The sequence below is a fragment of the Egretta garzetta genome, unplaced genomic scaffold (assembly GCF_000687185.1).
Source record: "Egretta garzetta isolate BGI_Z169 unplaced genomic scaffold, ASM68718v1 scaffold319, whole genome shotgun sequence".
In the NCBI taxonomy this organism is placed as follows: domain Eukaryota; kingdom Metazoa; phylum Chordata; class Aves; order Pelecaniformes; family Ardeidae; genus Egretta; species Egretta garzetta.
This window is the reverse complement of record NW_009260769.1, coordinates 310,558-322,703: the sequence shown is the minus strand read 5'-3', so window position 1 is coordinate 322,703 and position 12,146 is coordinate 310,558. Positions and strand designations below refer to the sequence as shown.

Sequence of the window (12,146 nt, the reverse complement as noted above, 5' to 3'; positions counted from 1 at the left end):
GGCCTGGCCCTCCCCGCCGGGCGGGGAACCCGCTGCCGCGGCTGAGGCGCTGATTTCTGCGGGGGGGCGTGCCTCGGAGTCACGGGGGTCAACAGCTCCGGCTGAATCCACAGCTCTTGAAACAGAGAGAGGCTTCTTTGTGCGGTGCCGTCGGTTTTCCTTTATTTGGCATCAGCAAGGGAGCCTGCGAGGTTGCTTAACTTCTCTTTGCGGGGCACTGTGTGAAGGAATAACCCTCCCGCACTGAGAGCAAACAGCAAACCACGGTGCTCTTGTTCAGTACTGTGCTCTCCCAGTAAAGAAAAGCAGTGTATTATGGGGGGGGGGATAGTTTCTATGCCCTCTAGAAGATGACGTTCCCCACAATTAATTATTACAAAAAATACCACGTCAGGGATGCCATTTGTATTATGGTCTTGGTCTTAACTACAGCAGTAGCTTATATCTAGAATCTTCTAAGGATGCTCTTTCATTTCTATTCCAGTTACCAAGTCCACCTTTGTCTAGAGCACCCTGAGGATGTTCTGTAGCCTGTGTGGCCATGCACTATTTCTGTGAAAGACCAAAGCCTAGGAGTGTTTACGTTCCCTTGCAGGAGCTGGCCTTGCCTTTTTTGCCTTTTTTTTTTTTTTTTTCTGAGTCAGATCAGCCTACATTTTTTTTTAAAACACGTGTTACAATGATTGTATGTTTGAAAGGATATCGGGCTGTGTGTGCAAGCTTTTAATAGTGTGTGTGTGTGTATATATGTATTTGGTAGACAATGCTTACCAACTTGTTACTGTAACTCTTTGCATTTCAGAATCGGGTGTTACAAAGCTGCTGTGTCCTTTTGATCCCTTCTGCATGTGGCTTTTTTGAGAAATTGTGCATAAGAGTCAGTAACTGTGTGCCTGTCTCCCAAAGCTGTTGCTTTCTGTAGACAGACTGGACAGCAAGTAGATCTTTAGTTTGGGATGGCATCTTCTCAGGCTGTCAGAGCTCAAGGAAGATGTGGTGGGCCATGTGAAAGAAGGAAGTTGAACTACGTCATCAGCAAGTAGCTTCTGGTCTGCTAATGACTGTGAGCAGGTGAAAGACCTAGAAAAGTTCACTAAGAGTTATGCAATAAGCACCAGATAAAGGTCTCTATAAAAGAGCTGTAAAGTAGGTTAAACTTGCCTGAAAGCAAAATGAGTGTGCCAGCTTCTGTCCCCATGTGGCTGATGTGTCCTCGTCAGCGTGAACAAGCTTCTTAAACTCATCTTTTTTTGTGTTTGAAAGATAAAGGTGTTGAACTAAACCAAGACTAACCTGAACTAAATCTAAAATGGGAATATTTTCATTCCACAGTTTAACCAAGTAGTTAATTTGAGATTACTTCCAAGTGTTTTTGGATAGGTTTAGCCAAAATCTTGACTGGAAAATCGAAGGAAGTAGAGATTCAGCCCTTCGTATGTGGCAGTGCACTAGAAAAGGTAGCTGCATAGTTGTTGGCAATCCTTCTTTTTCAGTCTTCCGTTGTGGTAAAGCAGCATATGTTCACAGAGGTTGCATATCCAGTTTGAAGGGCTTTGTTGTGCAGTGTAATGATAGCATGGTGCAGTGCAAACTACAGCTAAATACTGCTGTCGCAGAGCATCCCAAGGGAAGGTGGTATAGTTAGTAAAGAGTGGCTGTGTCTTTTATTAGATTGAATCATACAGAGGAAGAGAGAAGTGGACAAGCTTTCAGGAATACAAGCCTTTATCCTTCAGCTGCTTTAAAAAAGAAACTCTGGAAACTTATATCAACAAATTTGTGCTGTTCCTAAAATCAGGATGTTAAAGCTGTTCTCTATCAAAAGCCTGGATTACTTCGTTAGCTTCTAGAAATTTAATAGCTGCTACTCTTCCATTAAGCTGTTTCTGGTTACATGCTGTTATGAACACACCTGTCAAACAGAATGGTGTTTGGACCAATGTACATGTAGTTGCACAATTAATTGCTCTAAGTGCAACAAAACAGCCCCAAGGTGTATTGTTAGGTCTGGAGATAACACTGCATCCCCTCTGAAGGGGGCATTTATAGTGCTTCCCTCGTCGTTATAGGGATGACCATATACCAACAAGGAAACAGCCTTTTGAATGAGCTACCAGAATACCATCGCAAAGCTTATTGTAATTCTAAAAGAAAACCTGTACTGATTGTACATCTCTGCCTGTGATGTACTATACCATGCTAGAACCTCTCCAGAAAATAGTTAAATAATCCCCTTATCCTTGAAAAAGTCCTGTGCTTTGAAATGAAGCTTTCCGAGAATCTTCCATTTGCCCTTCATCGCTTTCAGGTGGTGCCCCATCAGAAACAACCTTCCTGGAAGTCTGTGAGTACCAAGCAGAATCAGACTGTGTCTGAGTCTTGCATGACAAATGCCCTCTGCAGCAGAACGACCACGATCTATGGATCCTACTCATTCCCATTCCAGAATGTGATGTACTTCCTCAATATACCAAATGTATTCATGGAAGTTACTGGGATGAACCCAAACAGTTACTAGGCATTAGAGCGGCTCTTAGAAGCTGAAGGACAGAAATGTCCAGTCAGCAGCTGGAGAATATTTTCACAAAGCAATCCAAGTGGACTGATAGTCTGCCTGCAAAACATAAGCCCAGAGCTTAACTTTTTTAACTCGCGTGGACACTTAAAAACTGTGGTTTCAACAGAAACATAAATTTGGTACTTCATTTTGTCATTATTCTTCCTGTCAGCCCTTTGCTTTCCCACAGCTGTTCTTTAAGTTCCATAATGATTAAGGCCCATCACTTCTAAGTGCTAATTACATTTTTCTCTAAAAATATCTAGCTTTTTAACATAATCAGGTTATTTTAATTCTTATGAGAGTCGTGAAGGTCTACGTGCTTTTTAACAACTTAGGTCTACTGATCTGATTAAAAAAAAAAATATTGTCTTCTATCTCCTTGCCTTCTGCGTCTGGAATCCATTTTCAGAGCAGACTAGAAGGATTTTCTGGTGGAAATTGAGATATGTATTCCCCGACTCAACAGGGCTCTTTGTTTTCAAGCAATAGAAATAAAAAGGATCTCTTTTGAGTTTCCTTTAATTATAAGCCTGAGGGTAGAGGGAAAGGAGGAGTGATTTTTGTTTCTCAATATGATGTTTGTGATTTAGTTCTGCCTAGGGGAGTTGCTGTTTTGTTGCTAAATTATAATTGCACCTTTCCTGTGGCTATAGAGGAGTTTTGGCTATGTTACACTTCTGATTTGTGGTTGTCTTCCTTTTTCTGTGGGAGCTCTCCAAAAAGGTAAATGGGAGTTACATCTGTGACTTAAACATGCTACTTTCTCTCCTTCACAGTCGTAAGGATTTCCCTTTGGTATGAACCAGAGCTGAATGTCAAGTCAGTTCTTGCAGTCTGGCTTTTTCATTTGAAAGAAAACGTGATACACTTGAAATGTATTTGAAATATCATTTTCTCGTTAGATCGTTAGGTTATGCGAGGTGGAGGATGGCGGTTACCCTTAAAGCTATTTATTACACTGTGGTTGTGAATCTGATGAGGGAAGATGGGATTCAAGAAGGGACATGATAAAAGCTTTTATAGAAGTGGGTATAGTCTGGATGATGAAGGTATATGAGCAAATTAATGTTTAAAAAAGTTTACAAATCCCTTGGTGTGTACAGTTCTGCTATTACTTATGAACAGCCCTTGATCAAGCATAGGCACTAAGTCAGCATCCTGTAGTTTTCTTCTTCATGGGAGTCTCGTTTTTCTAGCAGCACCAAGGTCAAGAATACATAGGTTTTTGACAAATGAAATTATTTCATTTTATTCCTTAGGCTATAACTTCCTTTCTCCAAGCAAGGGTAAGCAGAATTATCAGTGATCCTGAGCATTTTTCTTTTCAGGTAGAAAAGAATAGTTAAGATGTGAACAAAAACTTAGGAAATGTACAGTCTACCACAGGGTGTTTTAGGTAAGTTGTCTAATGCTTTCTGACAAATAGAGATAATATGTTTTGTACCTCATAGCAATGTAATGAGCATAACATTAGGACTGTGTTATCATATAGATACCCAAGATAAGTAGAAATTGCACATTAAAGGCATTATCTGTTTCACTTGACCTTCTACTACTTTCTGCAGAACAGGTACTGCAGCATCTGTATGAACTGAAACAATATTGGTATTCATTAAATCTGCTCTAGTCTAATAGTCTCACAAATTAATTTATTCTATTTGTGACATTTGTTACATTACTGAAAATCTGAGTAATTTATCCAAAAAAAGTCCCTTTATTTCTGTCCTCAAGTCCTGGTAAGATTTCGCAGCATTCAGCTCTAACAAATGTGATAGTTACCTGCAAATTAATCATAAACTTTAACTGATATCATAAGGTTATCATAGCTTTCCATATCACCTTAAACTATTTCATGAATCTATTTCTAGCTGGCGTTTTGTCAGCTCATCTGTTCGCAGGGTGTGTGCAGGATTGTTACCTGGTAGTGTTTATCATGACACAATGAATTACAGAATTTAGGAGCTTTTTGTTACTGCTACCACTGTATACCAACAGTGTAACTTGAAAGCTTACGTTAAATGTGACTCACAAAGTTCAGAAATAGATTAAGCCCTGTTGCTGCATTCTCCATTCTAGTCCTTCCTGCCCTTGCCTCCCTCCCCATCCCCAAAGCAAAGTTTCCAAGACTGTAAAGTCAAAATGTTTCACATAAATCTTCATGATGCAGCTCAGGCTCTTTGAAACTTTTGTTCTGTTCTGTTTGTTTCTTCCAAAACTTCCTGTCACTTCCTCTGTATCCACTGGGTCTTTTTTTATTTGCTCTGGCATGATATTTGCTTTTATCTAGGATTGCCCATGGTCTGGAACTCTGGTTTTCAACTGTTCTTAAAAAAAAAAGTGGATAACTTAATAAACTTCACAAAGAAACAACTGTAGTATACTGTATATCATAATGGTAAATATATTTCACATAACAGGAACAAGTCTGTGAAGAAGTTATGTAAAACACGTTAGGGAAATGCTCTTTTCCCCAAGGGCTTCTGTTTTTATAACAGTTTAGTTTCATACTAAGTTCTTTGGAGCTTGTCTTTTGCTTTGGAATGCCTTACTAAATGTGGGAAGTTGAAAATGCACTCAGTAGATCATGAGTACCATTTTGAAACTTCCATAAACAACAGGGCACTGTGTACTGTGAAACATTTATCTTAAGTGAGCACAATGCTTAGAAGAAATCCTTAGTCTATTACTCATTCAGTTGAATGCACAGCAGAGGCAAAACCATGCATGAACACGTGTCAAGACAATACATTTAAACATTATCAGCAGAAATGCACCATACAGTGGAGAATTGTTGCTTTGTGAGAATTATTCTTTAATGTCTTTGACTTTTCTGCATGTTTAAATCTCAGAATATTTTTTTATTGAATGATTTAAAAGTAATGCAAATAAGATAAAGCTGTTTTCCAAGTGGGTTGTGGTCCTGTCCCTGTTGAACTCAGTGACAGTTCTCACTAACTGAAGTGATGCAGAGTTGGGTCTGTAGGTTCTTGGATGGGAGAGTTTGCTCATTCTTGGTTTCCTTTCTTCATATGGATTGATGTGTCACCAAAAGCTACAGATTTGGCTGCTAAAACGCACAACCTACACAATGTTAAAAGTGAAGATCGTTTTAAAATTTGTTTGATTCCCTTTCAGTAACTACTTTTAAGATCATTTCAATGTATTGTTTTTTGTTTGTAGTCTACTGCTTTCCCCCCTAGTACCAGGTAGGTAAATTGTATTTCTGGTCATTGATTTGTGTTTGAACTCTGATAACTTCTTCCGTGTTGTTGTAAGCAGGGTTTTCTAAGGCTTTCTAATTATACCTAATCTTATATCTAATTTTATCTAATTTTGCATACTTTCTGGAACAGAGGGATTTCCCACAAAAGCTTGGTTCCTCCTTCCTCCCAGTAAAATCACTAACTTCTTCTTGAAAATGCATTTCAGTGATACAACGTGCATAATTATAAGTAATATTTTTTAGCTTTTTAATTTGATTTATGTTATAAATAATGTTTTTTAAGGATTGAGTTGAATACTACTTGAATGTTATTTAAGACTAATGAAAACTTATTTTTATTTTGTTTTCACATAATCTATCATAGCTTTATTCACATTTTAGAAAAATGAATTGCAATAATTTGTCATGATAGCTTATGTCCTAAAACCCCTTTGTAATCCAGGAAAAAAAATAATTTGTAATCTTTGTGCTATACTAAACACAGTATTTAAAAATAAGTCTAGTTTTGCTGTGACTTCTGTAATTCTAATTGTTTTTAATAACTGTGATAATAATGGAGTATCCTGCCCGTCTTCTGGGCAGTTTCGCTGTCTTTAGTGCAGTCTTTGTAAAAACTCGAAAATGCAGATAAAGAAATTCAGGTTTTATTCTTTTGCTACTTCATAACTGCTGGTTTTGTCTTGTGATTGCTGTTCTGCTTAAATGCTAAGTTATTTGGCACTGAAAAGAAACAGTCTTCAGCTGTTGAAAATAAGAGTGCATCTGTAATAAAGGTTATTATGATTCATTTTTATGCTTGTTGTCAGTTCTTTGAACAATATAATTTCAAATCTAAAAAGGCGCATGCTTGTTTATTTAGTGATCTCTTAAAATATGTTCCTATGTCACTGAGATCAGTGATGATGGGGTGAGGTTAGAATTGGTTATTAAAGGTAAGATTTTTAAGTTCATTGAGTTTTATCACTAGTGGATGACATTCTGCACCCAATCAAGTAGAAATTATCACTTATTTCAGAGGGAATTAGGGTGAGGCTGAATTTGCTGAAAAGGTCTGTTTTCACTTAGACTTGGAATATGAGGCTTGTCTGTTGACATAAGCATTTAAACCAAACTGGTGTGAATACAAACCAGATGTTTCTTGGGAACATTTTTTATAGTACATTTGCATTTACTATAAAACAAGGTGATACATTTTTTTAATCAGTATTTCTTGATTTTGCATTGAGGAAATATGTATTCTAAGGTATGGTATTCTCCGTGTTACTTTGCAGATTCTTGTACCGTTACAAATAGCAATCTTGTACAATATTAAGTGCTGCAATGAAAATCTAGGTACAAAATAGAGTGGCCATCTGTATAAAAGAAAATAAATAGTGTTGATGTAAACCAAGTAAGTGCTTTTAAAAAGTATTTTTCAGCAATCATTTTAGAGACTAGGTTAAATCTCAATTTCCATATCTGTTCTCACTGAACACGTGCAAGGCTGTCGGCAAGTAGCTGATGTCTAATGAAGAATCTAGTACAGAAACACACTTCAGTATTGTTTGACTGTATTTACCACACCTAGTTGCATTGGTTTGGGGGTACCTCATTGTTGTAAAACTTCCTCTGTGCTGTTCATTCTCTTCCTGTAAACTCTCCAGGGATGAAAGTGGAGGTAACATATGACCCCAATCTTACAGTGTTTTCTCCCCTTGTGAATGTGCTTCCCAAGGCCAAGGAAGAGGTAGGACAGTGCTGTTTTGAAGCTAATCCCCTCTGTACAAGGGTGGGTTAGTTGTACCTGTAGACATAGATCTGGAGGAGGATCCTCTTGGTATTGGAATGCGTTAGTGCTGTAGGTATTGATTTATATTATTTCTAGAAACAGGAGTAAGGGAAGATGGGCCCCTCACTACAAGAAAGATGTTGTGTTGCTGGAACATGTCCAGAGAAGGGCAACAAAGCTGGTGAGGGGTCTGGAGCACAAGTCTGATGAGGAGCGGCTGAGGGAACTGGGGTTGTTTAGCCTGGAGAAGAGGAGGCTGAGGAGGAGACCTTATTGCCCTCTACAACCACCTGAAAGGAGGCTGTAGGGAGGTGGGGGTTGGCCTCTTCTCCCTGGTAACAGGTGATAGGACATGGGGAAATGATCTGAAGTTGCACCAGGGCAGGCTTAGGTTAGACATTAAGAAAAATTTCTTCACCAAAAGGGTTGCCTGGCACTGGAATGGGCTGCCCAGGGAAGTGGTTGAGTCCCCCATCCCTGGAGGTATTTAAAAGACAGGTAGATGAGGTGCTTAGGGACATGGTTTAGTGGTGGGATGGCAGGGTTAGGTTAACGGTTGGACTTGATGATCTTAAAGGTCTTTTCCAACCTAAACGATTCTATGATTCTATGAAGTTGCTTAGAGTTGTTTCTATTCCCCCCACACACACACTTTAAAAAACATTAAGATGAGCTTGCCAGATGCTGGTTTATTTTAGTGCTCTAGCATTTATAACAACCATTTTATTGTGATGATACTCTTATTTTTAATAAGACCTACAGTTTGGACAATTAATTAGTATAAATTGTCCCTTTAATGTGTTGTAGTGTTAACTTGATGCATTCAATTACAGGAGTTTTGCTGTTAATATGATCAGGAAGGTGACTCTCTCATGGTCTTTGCCTGGTTTTGCTAAAGACTTAAATCCATCAAAGAGCATTTATTTCTCACAGAATTGGGTTATAAGTTTGTAACAGAATGCAGTAAATTAGAGGAGAGCAGTCACACAGAGGAAGGAATATTTTCTACCCTCTCTTCACAGTCTCCTTTTGTTTTCGTTGTATGGTGCAATATGTAGAGAATATGCTGAAAGCCACTTGTGTCCTTTTTTGGGTATCTTCAGATACCTTTTCTCCAAAGCTTAATGGTTTACAAAGAAGTCTGATAACATCTCACACTGGAGATAACCTGAGGTTTTGCGAATTTTTGCTGACAATTGTGTTAATGAAGTATTGCATAACATTCAAATATGACAGTATGTCCTTCCTGCTTGCATGTGCTTTCTGAGAACTTCCATCTTAGGGTGTTGAATATTAGTTCACTTTCTGATAATTGGCATTGTGTTAATACAGGCTATGAGTTGTATATAATGTTTCACTGTGTTCAGATGGGTGCAGATTGGGACCAACTTCACAGAGATCAGATGGGTCCTTTTCTGAAATACACTATTGATGTCTATACCATCTAGTTGTGCACATGCAGAGATACCAAAGTTCTGAACAAGCTCGTGGTAGCCATAGGTCACAGCAGAGTGTCTAGTTTGGGTCTTTGATGTGACACAGTGGTGGTGTGATTAGTTGAGTTCATGTTGGAACTATGGCTGAGACAACATACAAGTTTATATTGCATATTATAAACTTGTATTTAACATTTCTGAAACTGGGATGTTCTGGTTTAGAAGAGGACAGAGGCAAAGAACACTTTGTACAATATGTTTACACTATTGCATTTAAGATAAATTTGGTAAGGGTATAAACTGGCCATAAAAGCATAATAATAACTTGACCCTATACACTGAACTATAGGTATGTAAAATGTAAATGCCTAACTGCATTTTTATATTACATGCTTGTATAGCTTTGTCAATATAGTTCAGCTGCACAAAGGATATGTTCGTTTAGCAGTGGTTGAGGCTGCTTTTTGTTTAGGTTTGCTCATACATTTTTTTTTCCCTCTAACTGCTTGGTGATGTTAACCCCTTGCAGAAAGGCAAGAGCATCTAAAGTAACATCAGCTTGTTGAGTGAATAAGCCATAAGTATTAGCAGATGCATTAAGAGGTCTCCAACAGTGACAAGGGGTTCTAGCATTGTTTGCGAAGCCTGGATACATGAACTCTAGCCATCATGAAGCTGAAGCAGCTGCTGCATTTACTGGCAGTTGACTTCATTTGTGGGTGCTCAGAAGGCTGGGAATCTGACTCTTCACAGACGATATGTCAGTTTGGGAACTTTAGTCATCCTTATTTAGCATGTACCCAAGGGTTCGATATCATCTGTTTTGGGGTTGGGTTGGTTTTGCATCATGGCTTGTTTGATCCAAATGTTACTGAAAGCAGCACAAGTCTCTCCATTGACTTTGATTAGTTGATCACAGTATGACATAATAAGCATCTGTTGATTAATTCTCTGCAGTTCCTATATGCATCCACACATAATGGAGGACCATTACTGGCCATTGCCACTGTTAGTCAGTTTCCAGTAATAGAATTTTTATTTTCAGGCTGAAACCCTCAATCCTACACAGTATTGCAAATAAACCATGTAAATAAAAAGTTCTTGCCACATAATTGGAATAGTGGGAGCAACTTTTTCTAAGCTGGGAACTTTCCCAAAATCATGCTCACAGATCCATGTGACATGTTACAGAAGTTGCTGATTTCATTTGTTTGGTTTTTGAACATGACTTTCAACTTGTAGACAGCTGAAGGTGCTGCAGCCTCTAAGCAGAAGGGCACAAAGGGCAGGGTGTTGCGTAGTGAAATGTAACTGTGACTCAGCTTTTGCTGAAAGTAACACTCATTTCTCCTACTTCCTCCTGATTAGCAAGAAGTGCCCTACAGCACCGGCATAAAGGAACACTGCCCATTTAAAGAATACTTTCAAATCTTACTAGAAATAGTGAACTGCAGAGAAATAAAGCAGTAACTATCAGTGTTCCTTTCTTGGCTGTGAAATCTGTGGGAAGCACTCAGTTCTATTTCTAATTTTAGGAGAAAAATGTCTATCACTTCTTGTACACAGATGTCACAAAACCTTGAACAAAGGTGAAGACTTTCTGTTTAGATATCCCCTGATATAATTCAGCTTTGCTATAAAGATTTTGTACTGTAATAGTAGCACAAGTGTTTTGGGAAGACCTGAGAGAAGTTATTCCACTGATAGCACATGTGTTTGCCATGCCTGGTATGTGTGTATATCGGACATTGGAGATGGAAAACTTAGTAGCGTCAGGACAGGATGGGCACTCTTCTGATGAAGAGCTTTCTGACCTTTATTTGATGTGGATGAGAATTGGTGCTCTTACATTCCCTGAACAACTCTCTGTAATGTAAATAGCATAGTGTTAAATAGTTAGGGTTTTGGGAGCACTCTTGGTTAAGTTTGTGTCTAAGTTCTTCATGTTACTGTGGACCATGGTTTCTACCCTGCCCCTTGTACCATAAGAATTCCACCCCTTGTACCACAAGAATTCCCAAGCTTCCATGGCAGCAGCCCCTACACCTTTCTTCCAGGTTTGTCAGAAGATGACAGAGTGGAGATAAACATAGCACATTGTTGTTTAAGAAAAGGCTTCAGAAATTTCCAAAGATACACTGACAGGATTATTTTCTTGCATCTCTGTCTCATCTTCTGTTCCTGACAAGAGGAATGCCTAGTCAAGAAAGTCATATAAAGAAGAAGCATAAACACAAGCAAAGTATCAATTTTCCTTTTTTAGAATTGCCTGTTCTGTGAGGTGTGTTCTGCCTTTTCTTCCGTTTCACCATGTGTATCCATCAATAATTTCACATGATGATATGGAAAATGGGCCAGTGTGGTATCTACTCTGGTCAAAAGCACAGAAAAGTGCTCATCCCACTCAGTGCCAAGAAAAACCTGGCTGTAGTGCCCATGAGATGCCTCACCCAAGAGTGGAAGAGATGTATCTACTCCCAAGAACAAGATACGAAACAATGAGTAACTGTTTTTCCCTTCTACATAGTACACATCCCTGGCCATGTAGTGTTCCTCACAATGGAAATGTCTATTGCTGTCTTTGAGAATTGTGTACAGATGAAAGTCAATATAAGGAACCATTAAATTGCTTTTTAAATATAAATGTGCATCTATCTGGGGGTTTGGGCTAATTTTGCTGTAGTAGCAATACTTGTCTCTTTGATTAATGTTGCTGTTGTCTTCAAGTCTAGGAAAAGAAATGTAATGAAGTAGATTGTAGAGTGTATTTTTGTTCTGTGCAGTAACATTGCTTTATTTCTTTGTAAGAGGGAATTAGAGAACAAAGCACATCTTACAGTTTTGTAGTGACATCTCTACTCACATATCTTTTTAGAAGGAAAATTTTCTGATGGAACTTCTTTAATCTTCTTAGGTTCTAGTGTTTTTCTTGGTTAAAGTCTGATTTTCTACCTGAGAAAAAGAGAAATGCGTAGTAACAGAGGAAATATGTATTTTTTTACTAACATGTCAGCATGATCATGTACTGATTCTTCATTTAGGAGCCAGTTTTTAGTCTGCCTTACCCCATGTGCAGACATGAGGGGACAAGAGAGCAAAAAGGTCTTGTCTTCCCTGCACACTGGTTCTCTGTCTCTTCTCCTCACAGCCCCTGTAGCA

The 12,146-nt window shown here is 38.6% G+C and overlaps 1 protein-coding gene across 1 annotated transcript in view; it reads left to right on the top strand.

Annotated features, from left to right (window-relative positions):
- Positions 1–6: 6 nt before the first annotated feature.
- The window catches only part of PACC1 (proton activated chloride channel 1), a 96,485-nt gene continuing 84,345 nt past the window's right edge, over positions 7–12,146 (top strand). Inside the window, exon 1 of the mRNA XM_035901572.1 lies at positions 7–3,956. The gene's annotated coding sequence lies outside the window, so the exon portion shown is untranslated. The remainder of the gene's footprint in view (positions 3,957–12,146) is intronic.